Source organism: Anomaloglossus baeobatrachus, chromosome 4 (genome assembly GCF_048569485.1).
Source record: "Anomaloglossus baeobatrachus isolate aAnoBae1 chromosome 4, aAnoBae1.hap1, whole genome shotgun sequence".
NCBI lineage: Eukaryota > Metazoa > Chordata > Amphibia > Anura > Aromobatidae > Anomaloglossus > Anomaloglossus baeobatrachus.
Genome location: NC_134356.1, coordinates 700852177 through 700865943, shown reverse-complemented (window position 1 = coordinate 700865943; position 13767 = coordinate 700852177).

The window sequence follows — 13767 nt, the reverse complement described above, 5'->3', positions numbered from 1 at the left end:
TACCTCGGTGGCGACTGAAGCCTCAGGGGCGCCACATATCCCCATTAGCTGCACAAGGGTAATTGACTCTGGGAGGCCTATGTTTCTGAATTTATTTCTACTGGATCCGTTCTCCTCCAGGTTCTCCATCTTGTCTAATAGCTGCCGGTTCACCTTAGTGTCTTTTGTGAGTTCTGCCTTTATCCTCTTTACATCATCCTCAGTTGGGCTGATCCTGGCCTCGGCAGTGTCTAGCCTGGCCGCCTGTTGTGATATGGCTGCCTGCATCTGCTGTAGAGATTCAGCGACCGTCTGCTCCAACGGTTTTTTATTTCTAGGGACAGCTTTTTTGCTACCTCCACTACCAGAGTTTTGTATGGTACCTTGAGCTCTACCAGCCCGGGTTCTTCCTCCTCACCTCCATACCTCCTGAGTGACTGCGTAGCTTGTGTGGGGGACTTGCTGTTTTTAGCTGCCCGTGGCGTGTCCGGCGCCATCTTGTTACGGTTGGTCCTCTGAGCTCGAGGAGATTTTCCCTCTGAGGTCCCGTCCTTCTGGAGGAATCTCTCCATATGCACCGGAGAGGCAGCTTTAGGATCTCACCAGCAGGTGCCGATTGTTTGCAGAGGTTTTTAAGGGCGGTTTTGCACGTTGCGACATTGCACGTGCGATGTCGATGGGGTCAAATCGAAAGTGACGCACATCCGGCGTCGCAGTCGATATCGCAACGTGTAAAACCTTTTTGATACGATGAACGAGCGCAAAAGCGTCGTTATCGTATCATCGCTGCAGCCTCCGACATTTCCATAATGCCGGTGCAGCGACAGGTACGATGTTGTTCCTCGCTCCTGTGGCAGCACACATCGCTGTGTGTAAAGCCGCAGGAGCGAGGAACTGCACCTTACCTGCCGCCGGCTGCAATGAGAAGAACGGAGGTGGGCGGGATGTTTACATCCTGCTCATCTCCGCCCCTCCACTTCAATTGGCCGCCTGCCGTGTGACGTCGCTGTGACGCCGCACGACCCGCCCCCTTAGGAAGGAGGCGGGTCGCCGGCCAGAGGGACGTCGCACGGCAGGTATGTGCGTGTGAAACTGCCGTAGCAATAATAATCGCTACGGCAGCTTTCACTAGATATTGCACGTGCGACGGGGGCGGGACTATCGCTGCAGCATCGGTAACACATTGTTACCGATGTCGCAGAGTGCAAAACCCGCCTAAGGCCGGGAGCCTCAGGGAGCAGGGGTGATATGCGGAGCTCTTCTTACCCGCTGCAGTCCATGCACGAGCCGGAACCGGAAGTCACTTTCTGTCTTTCAAAGCCGCCAAGATAACGTAACACATTTCTTTGAACATGTTGACATCATGAGCTCCTGCACCAACATTGATGGGTTGTCCGCAGCGTATGGTTTTGAGTATGAGCCAAAACAGTGGCATCTTTTTAGTGACTCCTCAGTGTTCGGCCTCGAGGCTGTGTTGTCACACAATGGTAATGTTCATCCTTCAGTAGCTGCTGGCGATGCTGTACATGTACCGCCCCGCGCTCGGCTACAGCCTAACCGTTCGGATCCGGGCTCATTGGTGGGTGGCTCGAGCGACTCCGGACCCGGGGTCGCTTTGCTCTGAAAGGGTGCTGGCGCTACTTAGGGGGGTGGTTAGGTAGGTGTACGGCCGCAGCCGTGTTTGAGTTAGTGACGCCACCCACGGGATGTGGTGAAGGTGTAGACACCACCGCTGCGGTTACGGGGCACCCGGGGGAGATGGTTATGGAGCAAGATGTTAACCCCTCCGTGGGCAGGGATGATGGCCCCGGGGCCCGTTGGGGAGAGTAGGTGGGCGGTGCAGGGCGGTGCGCTGCCGGATGGCACTGTTGTACTCACTGTTATTGACACACACAAGTCTCTGGTAAGCAAAGTTGATGGTGGCCGGTGCCCGCAGCCAGCTGCGTCTGGTCCCCCACCCGGTTCAGTGGTCTTTGCATTTCTCCTGCACCGTGTAGTGTATGTGTAGACTGCCTGCGCTTCAGCGACGGGAGTCCGCTCCCCGTCTTTGTATATGTCGGAGGAGCCCGTTTGCCCGCAGACGCTGGCCCGTGGGATCTCTCTGCCTGTGCGGTGGCTTTCTATCCCCTTCGGTGAGCTGTTGTCTTCAGTCGGGATTTGATTGGGAAAGGAAACTATAGTCCAGACCGCAATCAGTGAATTAACTCGTTTCAGGGTCTGAGTACCCCCCTGTGTGCTCCTGTTTCCGAGTCGGTTCCCTGGGTCGGTACCAGCGGGCCACTACCCTGTCCCGGTCCACCACGGTTCCACAGAGCCGTCTTCCCGGCTCTTGCAGGCTAAGGCCACCGTCTGCCTCCTAGCCAAGGTGCCAGGGCTCCAACCCTGGCACCTGTCAGTCTGTCACAGGCCTGTACTACAGGCCTGACCTCCTCCACTGCACTCTCAAACTGAACTGAACTGTCTGTTTCCTGCCTCAGGCCCTCTGAACTCCTCGGTGGGCGTGGCCAACCGCCTGGCTCCGCCCCCTGGTGTGTCCATCAAGCTCTGCGGGAGGTGACTAGGGTTTATGGTTTGGCTGGTGTTACCTTGTGTGGGACTGGTGTTGTGCGGGGCGCTATCTGTGACTACCTGGCTAGTCCAGGGTGTCACACACACATCAAAGAAACATGCCATGAGATGGAACTGAGGATGAAACACATGAAGTGCAGCACCTACAGCTCTGGGGAGACGTAACAGTAGTGCCCCACAGCTGAGATTGCAGCTCGGATAAACCAAGTACTGCAGTGTCATCTGTGAATGGGACCTCCGTCCTGAGCCGGCACATTACAGGAGAAGGAAGTGGCCAATCCATAACCAGTGGATTACCGGCAGAAAAATGTGGCACATGAAGCACTTGTGCACCCAACAAGGATAGTTCTGCTTCCACTTTACAGAAAACTCGGGCTGATGGAAAATTTTGTTAAAGCTCCGAGCAAGGAAGCAGAAGGTTTTCATTATTTGAAACAAATGTTCCCAAGAATAACCAATGCCAAGATTAAGGAAGGCCACAAATCCGGCACATCATGAATGGCGAGCACTTCAAGCCGCTGCTGGTGGGGCCTTAGAAATATGAGGTTCAGCAGAACCTGTTCCAGCCTCACCAAAGGCCGTGCTGCAGAGCTTCCAGCTTAGGACTGATAAGCATGACAATTCAGAGATGGAGGAGGAGGAGGAGGAGTAGGAAGAGGGGGTACAGGAACTGCTGTAGGAGTAGGAGGAAATCCTGATTGACCTACAGCCTGCCATCCTTTGCATCAGTAACACATGTGCTATCCCAGGGTCTGACTCAGTCCAGGCCTCCACAAGGTTCACCCAGTGAGCCGTCAGGGAAATGTAGCAGTGACTGTGGCCTGCAAGACTCTCAACTCTGTGGACAGGAAAAATAAAGCTACATTCATCGAATGGGAGAAAGGCCCAGATGCTCCTCTTGTATGAATAAAAGGAAACTGACTTGTGGTGTTTTTTCCCTGGGATGAGTTGGAGAAGTTCCCCCTTCATGGTTTATGAATTTTCATTGACAAAGGTCCCCAAGGAGATAAACAAAATATTTTGAAACCCCCTGCTTCAATCTATGTGAAGCCTTGTGGCTGCGTGATGCCCTGAGAAGCCACAGAAGGAACTGCTGCCCACCTGAAGATCCTTGTCGTCTCAGTTGTAACCTGAGGGGCCTCGAATCAGGGACTTGTTGGCCACAAAAGTCCCACTCCTTCAAATGTTAAAAAAAAGTTGTCTGAGGACCTCCTCTATGTGTCTTCCAAGGGGTATTGCAGTTCCTCCTCCTAATTTTTAGCGGCCCTTACACTTAGTGCATAGCCTGTATGAGTGTAGCAGTCCCACTACCTGACCATTATAACAGAATGTGTATGAGGCCTCCGCTACATGTCTTCCAGGGGATATTGCAGCTCCTCCTCTATGTGTAAAACAGGGTGTATCGGAGTCCCTCTTCTATGTGTAATACAGGGGGTATCGGTGTCCCTCCTCTATGTGTAATACAGGGGGTATCGGAGTCCCTCCTCTATGTGTAATACAGGGTGTATCGGAGTCCCTCCTCTATGTGTAATACAGGGTGTATCGGAGTCTTTCCTTTATGTGTAATACAGGGCGTATCGGAGTCCCTCTGTACTGCTCCGTGCACGGCAGCTGAGCCGCTTGGATCCGGACCTTCAGTGGGTGGCTCGAGGGTCTCCGGACTCGGGGGTCCTGCAGTCACGTTAATCAAATAGGGGTTTGCGGTTTGGGGATGTAGGTGTATGGCCGGAGCCGTGTTAAGTTCGTGACGCCACCCATGGGATGTGGTGAAGGTGGACACCACCGCTGCAGTTACGGGGCACCCAGGGGAGATGTTGCGCAGCAAGTTGTTAACCCCTCCGTGGGCAGGGATGGTGGCCCCGGGGCCCGTTGGGGGTGTTTGGCGGTGCAGGGAGATGGGCGGCCGGAGGGCACTGATGTACTCACGATTAGTAAACACATGAGTCTCTGGTAAACCAAGGTGATGGTGGTCGGTGCCTGCAGCCGGCTGCAGTCTGGTTCCCTACCCGGTTGGTGGTCTCTGTCTTTCTCCTGCACCTGTTTGTGATGGTGGACTACCTGCGCGTGCAACTTCAGGAGTCCGCTTCCGGCTTGTGGTTGCCTGAGGAGCCCTTTGCCCGCGGGATCTCTGAGCCGTGGCGGTGGCTGCTTATTCCCCTCATTGGGCTGTTGCCTTCAGCCGGGACTTTGGGTGGGACAGGACCTTTAGTCCTGGCCGCAATGAGTTAATTAGCTAGCCCCCAGTAGCTTCTGCTCCTAGCTTCAGGGTCTGAGTACCCCCTTTGTGCTCCGGTTTCCGAGTCGGTTCTCCGCGTCGGTACCTGCGGGCTACAACCCTGTCTCGGTCCACCTCTGTTCCACCGAGCCGTCTTCCCGGCTCCTGCAGACGTCTGCCTCCTAGCCAGCAATACCAGGGCTCCTACCCTGGCACCAGTGGTCCTTCCTCTGCTGGAGCTGCACACAGCTCCAGCCCACACACCTCTCCACTTGACCTCTAGACTTGAACTCTAGAACAGCACTAAACTTTCCTGCCCCAGACTGTCTGAGACTCCTTGGTGGGTGTCTTCCAAATGCCTGGTTCCGCCCCCTGGTTTGTCCATCAAGCACTGAGGGAGGTGACTAGTGTTTTATGTGTTTGGCTGCTGTCACCTGTTAGGGCCCCGCACTACACCGTTCCCTATCTGTGACTACCTGGCCCGGCTAGGGCATCACACCTCCTCTACGTGTAATACAGAGTGTGTCGGAGTCCCTCCTCTATGTGTAATATAGGGTGTATCTGAGTCCTTCCTCTATGTGTAATACAGGGGGTATTGCAGCCCCTCCTCTATGTGTAATACAGGGTGTATTGGAGCCCCTCCTCTGTGTAATACAGTGGGTATCGGAGCCCCTCCTCTATGTGTAATACAGGGTGTATCGGAATCCCTACTCTATGTGTAATACAGGGGGTATCGGAGCCTCTCCTCTATGTTTAATACAGGGGGTATCAGAGTCCCTCCTCTATGTGTAATACAGGGGGTATCAGAGCCCCTCCTCTATGTGTAATACAGGGGGTATTGCAGACCCTCCTCTATGTGTAATACAGGGTATATCGGAGTCCCTCCTCTATGTGCAATACAGGGTGTATCGGAGTCCCTCATCTATGTGTAATACAGGGGGTATTGAAGCCCCTCCTCTATGTGTAATACAGGGTATATCGGAGTCCCTCCTCTATGTGTAATACAGGGGGTATCGGAGTCCCTCCTCTATGTGTAATACAGGGGGTATTGCAGCCCCCCCCCATGTGTAATACAGGGTATATCGGAGTCCCTCCTCTATGTGTAATACAGGGGGTATCGGAGTCCCTCTTCTATGTGTAATACAGGGGGTATTGCAGCCCCTCCTCTATGTGTAATACAGGGGGTATTGCAGCCCCTCCTCTATGTGTAATACAGGGGGTATTGCAGCCCCCCCTCTATGTGTAATACAGGGGGTATTGCAGCCCCCCCTCTATGTGTAATACAGGGGGTATTGGAGTCCCTCCTCTATGTATAATACAGGGGGTATCAGAGCCCCTCCTCTATGTGTAATACAGGGGGTATTGCAGCCCCTCCTCTATGTGTAATACAGGGGGTATTGCAGCCCCTCCTCTATGTGTAATACAGGGGGTATTGCAGCCCCTCCTCTATGTCTAATACAGGGGGTATCAGAGCCCCTCTTCTATGTGTAATACAGGGGGTATTGCAGCCCCTCCTCTATGTCTAATACAGGGGGTATTTCAGCCCCTCTTCTATGTGTAATACAGGGGGTATTGCAGCCCCTCCTCTATGTGTAATACAGGGGTATTGCAGCCCCTCCTCTATGTGTAATACAGGGGGTATTTCAGCCCCTCCTCTATGTGTAATACAGGGGGTATTGCAGCCACTCCTCTATGTGTAATACAGGGGGTATTGCAGCCCCTCCTCTATGTGTAATACAGGGGGTATCGGAGTCCCTCCTCTATGTGTAATACAGGGGGTATTGCAGCCCCTCCTCTATATGTAATACAGGGGGTATCGGAGTCCCTCCTCTATGTGTAATACAGGGGGTATTGCAGCCCCTCCTCTATGTGTAATACAGGGGGTATCAGAGCCCCTCTTCTATGTGTAATACAGGGGGTATTGCAGCCCCTCCTCTATATGTAATACAGGGGGTATCAGAGCCCCTCTTCTATGTGTAATACAGGGGGTATTGCAGCCCCTCCTCTATGTGTAATGCAGGGGGTATCGGAGTCCCTCCTCTATGTGTAATACAGGGGGTATTGCAGCCCCTCCTCTATATGTAATACAGGGGGTATCGGAGTCCCTCTTCCTTCTATGTATTGGCCGTTCTTGCATTGTCTGTATAGGCTTTGTGAGGTTCAGAGTCCGTCCTTTACATTACACAGGGGGTGTCTGACCGTCACACTCACCACAGGGGCAGATTAGGTGGTAAATGTCACGATTACATTTCCCGGTGACTGCCGGCAGCTGCAGTGTTATTCCCCTTCTGCTCTGTCATCTACTTTCGTCATAGGAAATGAGGAAATACGCTGAGTGATGGCCGGTTTTTCAGGCTGTGTTCACACGTTGCATTCTTGCTCTGGTTTTTTGTCAGCATTTTTTATGAGTTTGATGCAAATAAAAAACTGATTTACAGACCCAGCGACAGCGACGAGATTCCATAAACCTCGCGCACACCATTGTGTATTTTCCCTGACTGAAATGAAAAACTGCCGCATTTTTGAAAGAAGCAGCGTCTCCTCCTTCAACATTTTTTCACCATTGACATCACTGAGAAAGTGCAAAAACGCTGCATGTGAACACAGCCCAAGGGTGCAGGAGGCAGGACTTTTCTTCTTTTATTTTACCTTATATACATGCATACAGGAAATAATATTTTTTTAACATTTTTTTCAGTAAAATCCATTTTTATCTCCTTTTTTTATTTATCTTTTTATTTTTGTTTTGTTGTCCGTCCATTAAAGGTGCGTAATCCTCTGACAACATTGTTCCCAGCAGCGACCTGGGAGTCAGAGATGTGTCCAGGCGTCTTCTTCATGCTGCTTCCATCCATTTCAGTGATTTTCTGCCCCCAGCCCTTCTGGGAGGGTCATCCAGAAAAATGCTGCGATTCCCATTGACTTCCATTATACTCTGTACTGGAATCGAGCGTCAGAGTGTCCATCCTGCCACCGAGCACCCGCGCATTTTACTGCTCACTCATCACTACTAATGACTAGGGAAGAGCAAAACTATTTGGCACTATTCGTTACTCACACTAATATTAAGGTATTCGCGATATCACAGTAATGCCACAGCCATCTTTGCTACTGACATTACTGGGGGGCACAGTAAAAAAGCAGGAGAATCATACTTAGTGAGTTTCCCCTCTGCTGTCACATGGTTCTTTGGCCCTCCCAAGCTTAAAAACAGCAGCCCACAGCCACCTCAGAATTGTCACATCCATTAGATGCGCCAGTTGCAGCACTTTACCTGGCTTATCCCGATTACCCTGGAGTGGTGGCAGTTGGAGTAAAATAGGGGGTTAATGAAAGCTGTGAATTGTCAAAAAATAATTAAAAAAATTACAGCTGTCATCAAGCCCGAGGTTAGTATGAGACATCCTCCATTACTAATTGTGTAAGTAAAAATAAATAAACAGAAAACACAGAGAAAAATCCATTATTTAAAAAAAAACAACAAAACCCTCTTCCTCCAGTTTCTTAACCTTCGACGTAATCCATATGAGGTCCCACCATGATCCCAGCTCTGCTACATCTGAGGTTGCAGTGCTCACTCATATTAGAAAACATGATCGATCACTGCAATGGCGGGGACACACTGACTGAGCAGCAGCTGTGAGAGCGGTGAAGTCAGTGAGATCACCTGACATCACAGCCGCGGTTCCCACTGTACCCCAGCTTTGACCTCTGGTGAACTCATTGAAGTCAGGGACCTCACCTGAGGTAAAGTTAATGAACTCAATGCCGGATTAGGCTAGCAATTTGCTTAGTAATGGGGGGTCTTATAGACTTCTCCCCATTACTAACCTCGGGCTTGATGACAGTGGTGATTTTTTGACAAATCACAGCTGTCATTAACCCCATGTATTATCTTGATTGCCACCGCTGCAGAACAATTGGGGTGAGCCGGGTAAAGTGCCGGAATTGGATGTGCCAATTCTGGGATGGCTGCAGGCTGCTATTTTTAGGCTGGAGAGGGCCCAATAAACATGGGCCACGCCAGTCTGAGAATACTTGCCCCAGCTGTCCACTTTATCTTGGCTGTTTATCAAAATTAGGGGGTGGGAGGACCTAACAACTTTTTTAAATTATTTATTTAAATAATTAAAAAAAAAAAAACGCATGGGTTTCCTCATAGTTTGAATAGTTTGATACACAGCCAAGATTTTTTCCAATTACTTATTTATTTTTACACTACACTTTAGCGACCCAGACAGCTGGTGTAAGGCGACCAATCACAGGCACTGGCACAGATGGTGAGCAGGGGAGGCAGGACCGCAACCAATCACAGACACTGTTACAGAGGGTGGGCGGGGCAAGCAGTGCAAATTCATGTAGACAGCTGCGGGGAATCTCAGTGTGTATAATTATCCTGCTTTAATCCCCGTAATGTAATCCTCTGACAATATTATTCCTGGAAACCAGCAATGCATCCAGGCCTCTTCCCCAGGCTGTTCCCATTGAGTTTCTGCACTTTCCCATCCATTGCAGCATTTTTACAGTCCTCCCAGACTGACTTCCAAGGTCCTCCAGAAAATTATTTGAGTTTCCCATTGACTTGTATTAATTTGTTTGCGGATACACGAACAATAGAAATGATTCGGCACGAAGAATCCAAACCCAAATATTTGACTATTCGCCAATCTCTATCTAATATATAAAGCTCAGTGTATGTATGTATATGTGTGTGTGTGTCCGCTAAAGGATTCCGAACAATCATGAAATTTTGCACAGATGCCCCATGTGACCCAGGAAACATAAACTATGTTTTGACGGGAAAAATTAACCCTGCGCTTTACAGTTACTCTCAAAAATCCTGCCTCCATTAATCTGAATGGGGCTGGGAGATACTGGCTATTAATTGCAACTGTCAGTGGTTGCTATAGGAACAAAATAAACTGTTAGTATAAGAAGCTTATGTGTGAGTGAGAGACAGAAAAACACAGACAGACAGAGACATAGACAGAGACAGATGAGGAAAGAGACAAAGAGATAGAGACAGAGACAGACGGGCAAAGAGACAGATGGGCAAAGAGACAGATGGGCAAAGAGACAGACCTGGAAAGAGAGAGACCTGGAAAGAGACAGACCTGGAAAGAGACAGATGGGGAAAGAGACAGACGGGGAAAGAGACAGACGGGGAAGGAGACAGACGGGGAAGGAGACAGACCTGGAAAGAGACAGCCCTGGAAAGAGACAGACGGGGAAAGAGACAGCCCTGGAAAGAGAGAGACCTGGAAAGAGACAGACCTGGAAAGAGACAGACGGGGAAAGAGACAGACGGGGAAGGAGACAGACGGGGAAGGAGACAGCCCTGGAAAGAGACAGACCTGGAAAGAGACAGCCGGGCAAAGAGACAGATGGGCAAAGAGACAGATGGGCAAAGAGACAGACCTGGAAAGAGAGAGACCTGGAAAGAGACAGACCTGGAAAGAGACAGACAGGGAAAGAGACAGACGGGGAAGGAGACAGACAGGGAAGGAGACAGACCTGGAAAGAGACAGCCCTGGAAAGAGACAGACCTGGAAAGAGACAGCCAGGCAAAGAGACAGCCCTGGAAAGAGACAGACAGGCAAAGAGACAACCTGGCAAAGAGACAGCCGGGCAAAGAGACAGCCTTGGAAAGAGACAGACGGGCAAAGAGACAGACGAGCAAAGAGACAGCCTTGGAAAGAGACACACGGGCAAGGAGACAGCCGGGCAAAGAGACAGCCGGGCAAAGAGACAAACGGGGAAAGAGACAGCCCTGGAAAGAGACAGCTGGGCAAAGAGACAGCTGGGCAAAAAGACAGCCGGGCAAAGAGACAGCCCTGGAAAGAGACAGGCCTGGAAAGAGAGCCCTGGAAAGAGACAGACATGGAAAGAGACAGCCCTGGAAAGAGACAGCCCTGGAAAGAGACAGACGGGCAAAGAGACAGACGGGCAAAGAGACAGACGGGCAAAGAGACACATGGGCAAAGAGACAGACCTGGAAAGAGACAGACCTGGAAAGAGACAGACGGGGAAAGAGACAGCCCTGGAAAGAGACAGACGGGCAAAGAGACACATGGGCAAAGAGACAGACCTGGAAAGAGACAGACCTGGAAAGAGACAGACGGGGAAAGAGACAGCCCTGGAAAGAGACAGAAGGGGAAAGAGACAGAAGGGGAAAGAGACAGAAGGGGAAAGAGACAGACGGGGAAAGAGACAGACGGGGAAAGAGACAGACGGGGAAAGAGACATAAGGGGAAAGAGACAGAAGGGGAAAGAGACAGACGGGGAAAGAGACAGACGGGGAAAGAGACAGACGGGGAAAGAGACAGACGGGGAAATAGACAGACTGGGAAAGAGACAGACGGGGAACGAGACAGACAGACACAGACAGACACAGAGAAAGAGAGACACACAGAGATAGAGACACAGAGATAGAGAGAGACAGAGTCTGATACAGAGACAGACAGAGAAACTGATACAGACAGAGACAGACACACAGAGACAGACGAACAGAGACAGACAGAAACTCGAAGAGAGATAGTTACTATCCCGGGCAACGCCCGGGTACTACAGCTAGTTAATGAAATGTGAATGGAGGACAGCTCTGCAGGAAGCAAGAGGCGCAATGTGTGAACTGCAGCAAGAAAATGCTCGACTAAGACAGGAGAGAGTAGAGCTAAAAAAACACAGACACTTCAATACCTGAGCCAGGAGGGTGCCAATGGAAACAAGGAGGAGTGCTGACAACATGGCCACCACTGGCCAGAAAGGCATCATAGAAACAAGGAGGAGTGCTGACAACATGGCCACCACTGGCCAGAAAGGCATCATAGAAACAAGGAGGAGTGCTGACAACATGGCCACCACTGGCCAGAAAGGCATCATAGAAACAAGGAGGAGTGCTGACAACATGGCCACCACTGGCCAGAAAGGCGTCATGGAAACAAGGAGGAGTGCTGACAACATGGCCACCACTGGCCAGAAGGGCGCCATGGAAAGTAGGAGGAGTGCAGGCAACATGGCTACCACTGGCCAGGAGGGCGCCATGGAAACAAGCAGGAGTGCAGATGTGGCGCCCTTGAGGCTTCAGTCACCACAGGCTACTGCATCTCACCAGAGGTTCAGTATTCATCTCAGGTAAGGAGGAGGTTATGCACCAGTGTTTATCACATTTGATACAACACACCGCTTAGTAGCCAGCCACTGGGACTGGGGGTGGGCGTCATGGAAACAGGACTTTCCACTCACTGGTCAGCACCTGGGGGGTGGAGCTACACACCGGGGAGTAAGGTTTCACACACACACACACACACACACACACACTCACACACACACACACACACTCACACTCAGACAGAACAACAGGAGACAGGGAACATGTGAGATGCAGGAGATACACGGTCGCTCAGGGGAGAGCTCCTAAGCTCCCTCAGGATCGGCGCAGACAGGGTGCGGAGCCCTAGGTTGGGGGGAACTTTATGTCCCTCTAACAAATCCGCCAGGCAGGAGATTCTAAGTTTTTTTCCCACCTCAAGTGCCCGGGGCACAGCAGCAGATAGATCCAAGAGTTGTGACCGCGATCCAGCCCAATAACGGACCCACGCTGCCTGCTATACGGGACGGGAACTAAACCCAAGACAGGAGTTTCTGAAGGACTACAGGTCACAGGGACCCATCTTACACAGCGCAGAAAGGAAGGGCTCACAGTCCACAACACCGGTGGTGACCGCCGAACTATCCAGGATCAACTGGAATCCATCATAGTGGAGTCTGGCAGTCCAACGGCGGGAGAAACTCAGTGAGTAAACACCTTAAACTGCAACCGCTGTGTCGTCTGATCATTCCCGCGCCCCACGCTTCCCACACTGGGGTGGACTACTACTCTCAACATCCTCCCTGGGGCCTAGCTCTGCCTGTGGAGAGCTGCAACATCAGAGCTGCGTTACCATCCGCCCCAGCAGAGACTGACATTGTGCAGAGGCGGCTCCCCTCCTGGCCACATACCACTGGTGGCGTCACGAAAGACAACTACTCCCATCATCACCATCATTCCCACCATTTTGGTTGACAATGCGGAATCATGGTGCCGGGCTAGGCCACTGTTACATCACAAACCGGCCTTGTGACGGGTGGACCAGAGATCCCGTAGGGCGCATCACAGACAACATGACCACTACTGGCCAGAAGTGCACCATGGCAACAAGGAGGAGTGCAGACAACATGGCTACCACTGGCCAAGAGGGCATCATGGAAAGAAGGAGGAGGGCAGGCAACATGGTCACCATTGGCCAGAAGGATGCCATGGAACCAAGGAGGAGTGCAGGCAACATGGCCACCACTGGTCAGAAGGGCGCCATGGAAACAAGGGTGAGTGTAGCCAACATGACCACCACTGGCCAGAAGGGCGCCATGGAAGCAAGCAGGAGTGCAGACAATATGGCCACCACTGGTCAGAAGGGCACCATGGAAGCAAGCAGGAGTGCAGACAATATGGCAACACTGGCTAGGAGTGCGCCATGGAAACAAGCAGGAGTACAGACAACATGGCCACCACTGGCCAGGAGGGTGCCATGGAAACAAGGAGGAGTGCAAGCAACATGGCCAGAAGGGTGCCATGGAACCAAAGAGAGGTGCAGGCAACATGGCCACCACTGGATCCGAAATGCGTCAGTATTATTTATGGACTTTTCATTGTGTGTCTATTTTTAACATGAAGATCCAATAAAGATGTTCTACTTTTACACAATTTCTGGATGGTTTCCTATTTGGTGCTGGAATCTACCTACCATTTTTCCAGATATACCAAATAACCCCAACAATATAAATTAAATTTAAACTAATAAAAGTGAACCAGAAAGCAGATAGAAGAGAGCCGGCCATCAGCAAAATCTTCAGCACAGACCCCCAGTGACATCCACGTAACCCACCTGTGACATCAGAAAGTACCTGAATAAACAGCTTGTATTACTAGAAAAAGGTCAATAAAATCCACAGTGCAGGTATTGATC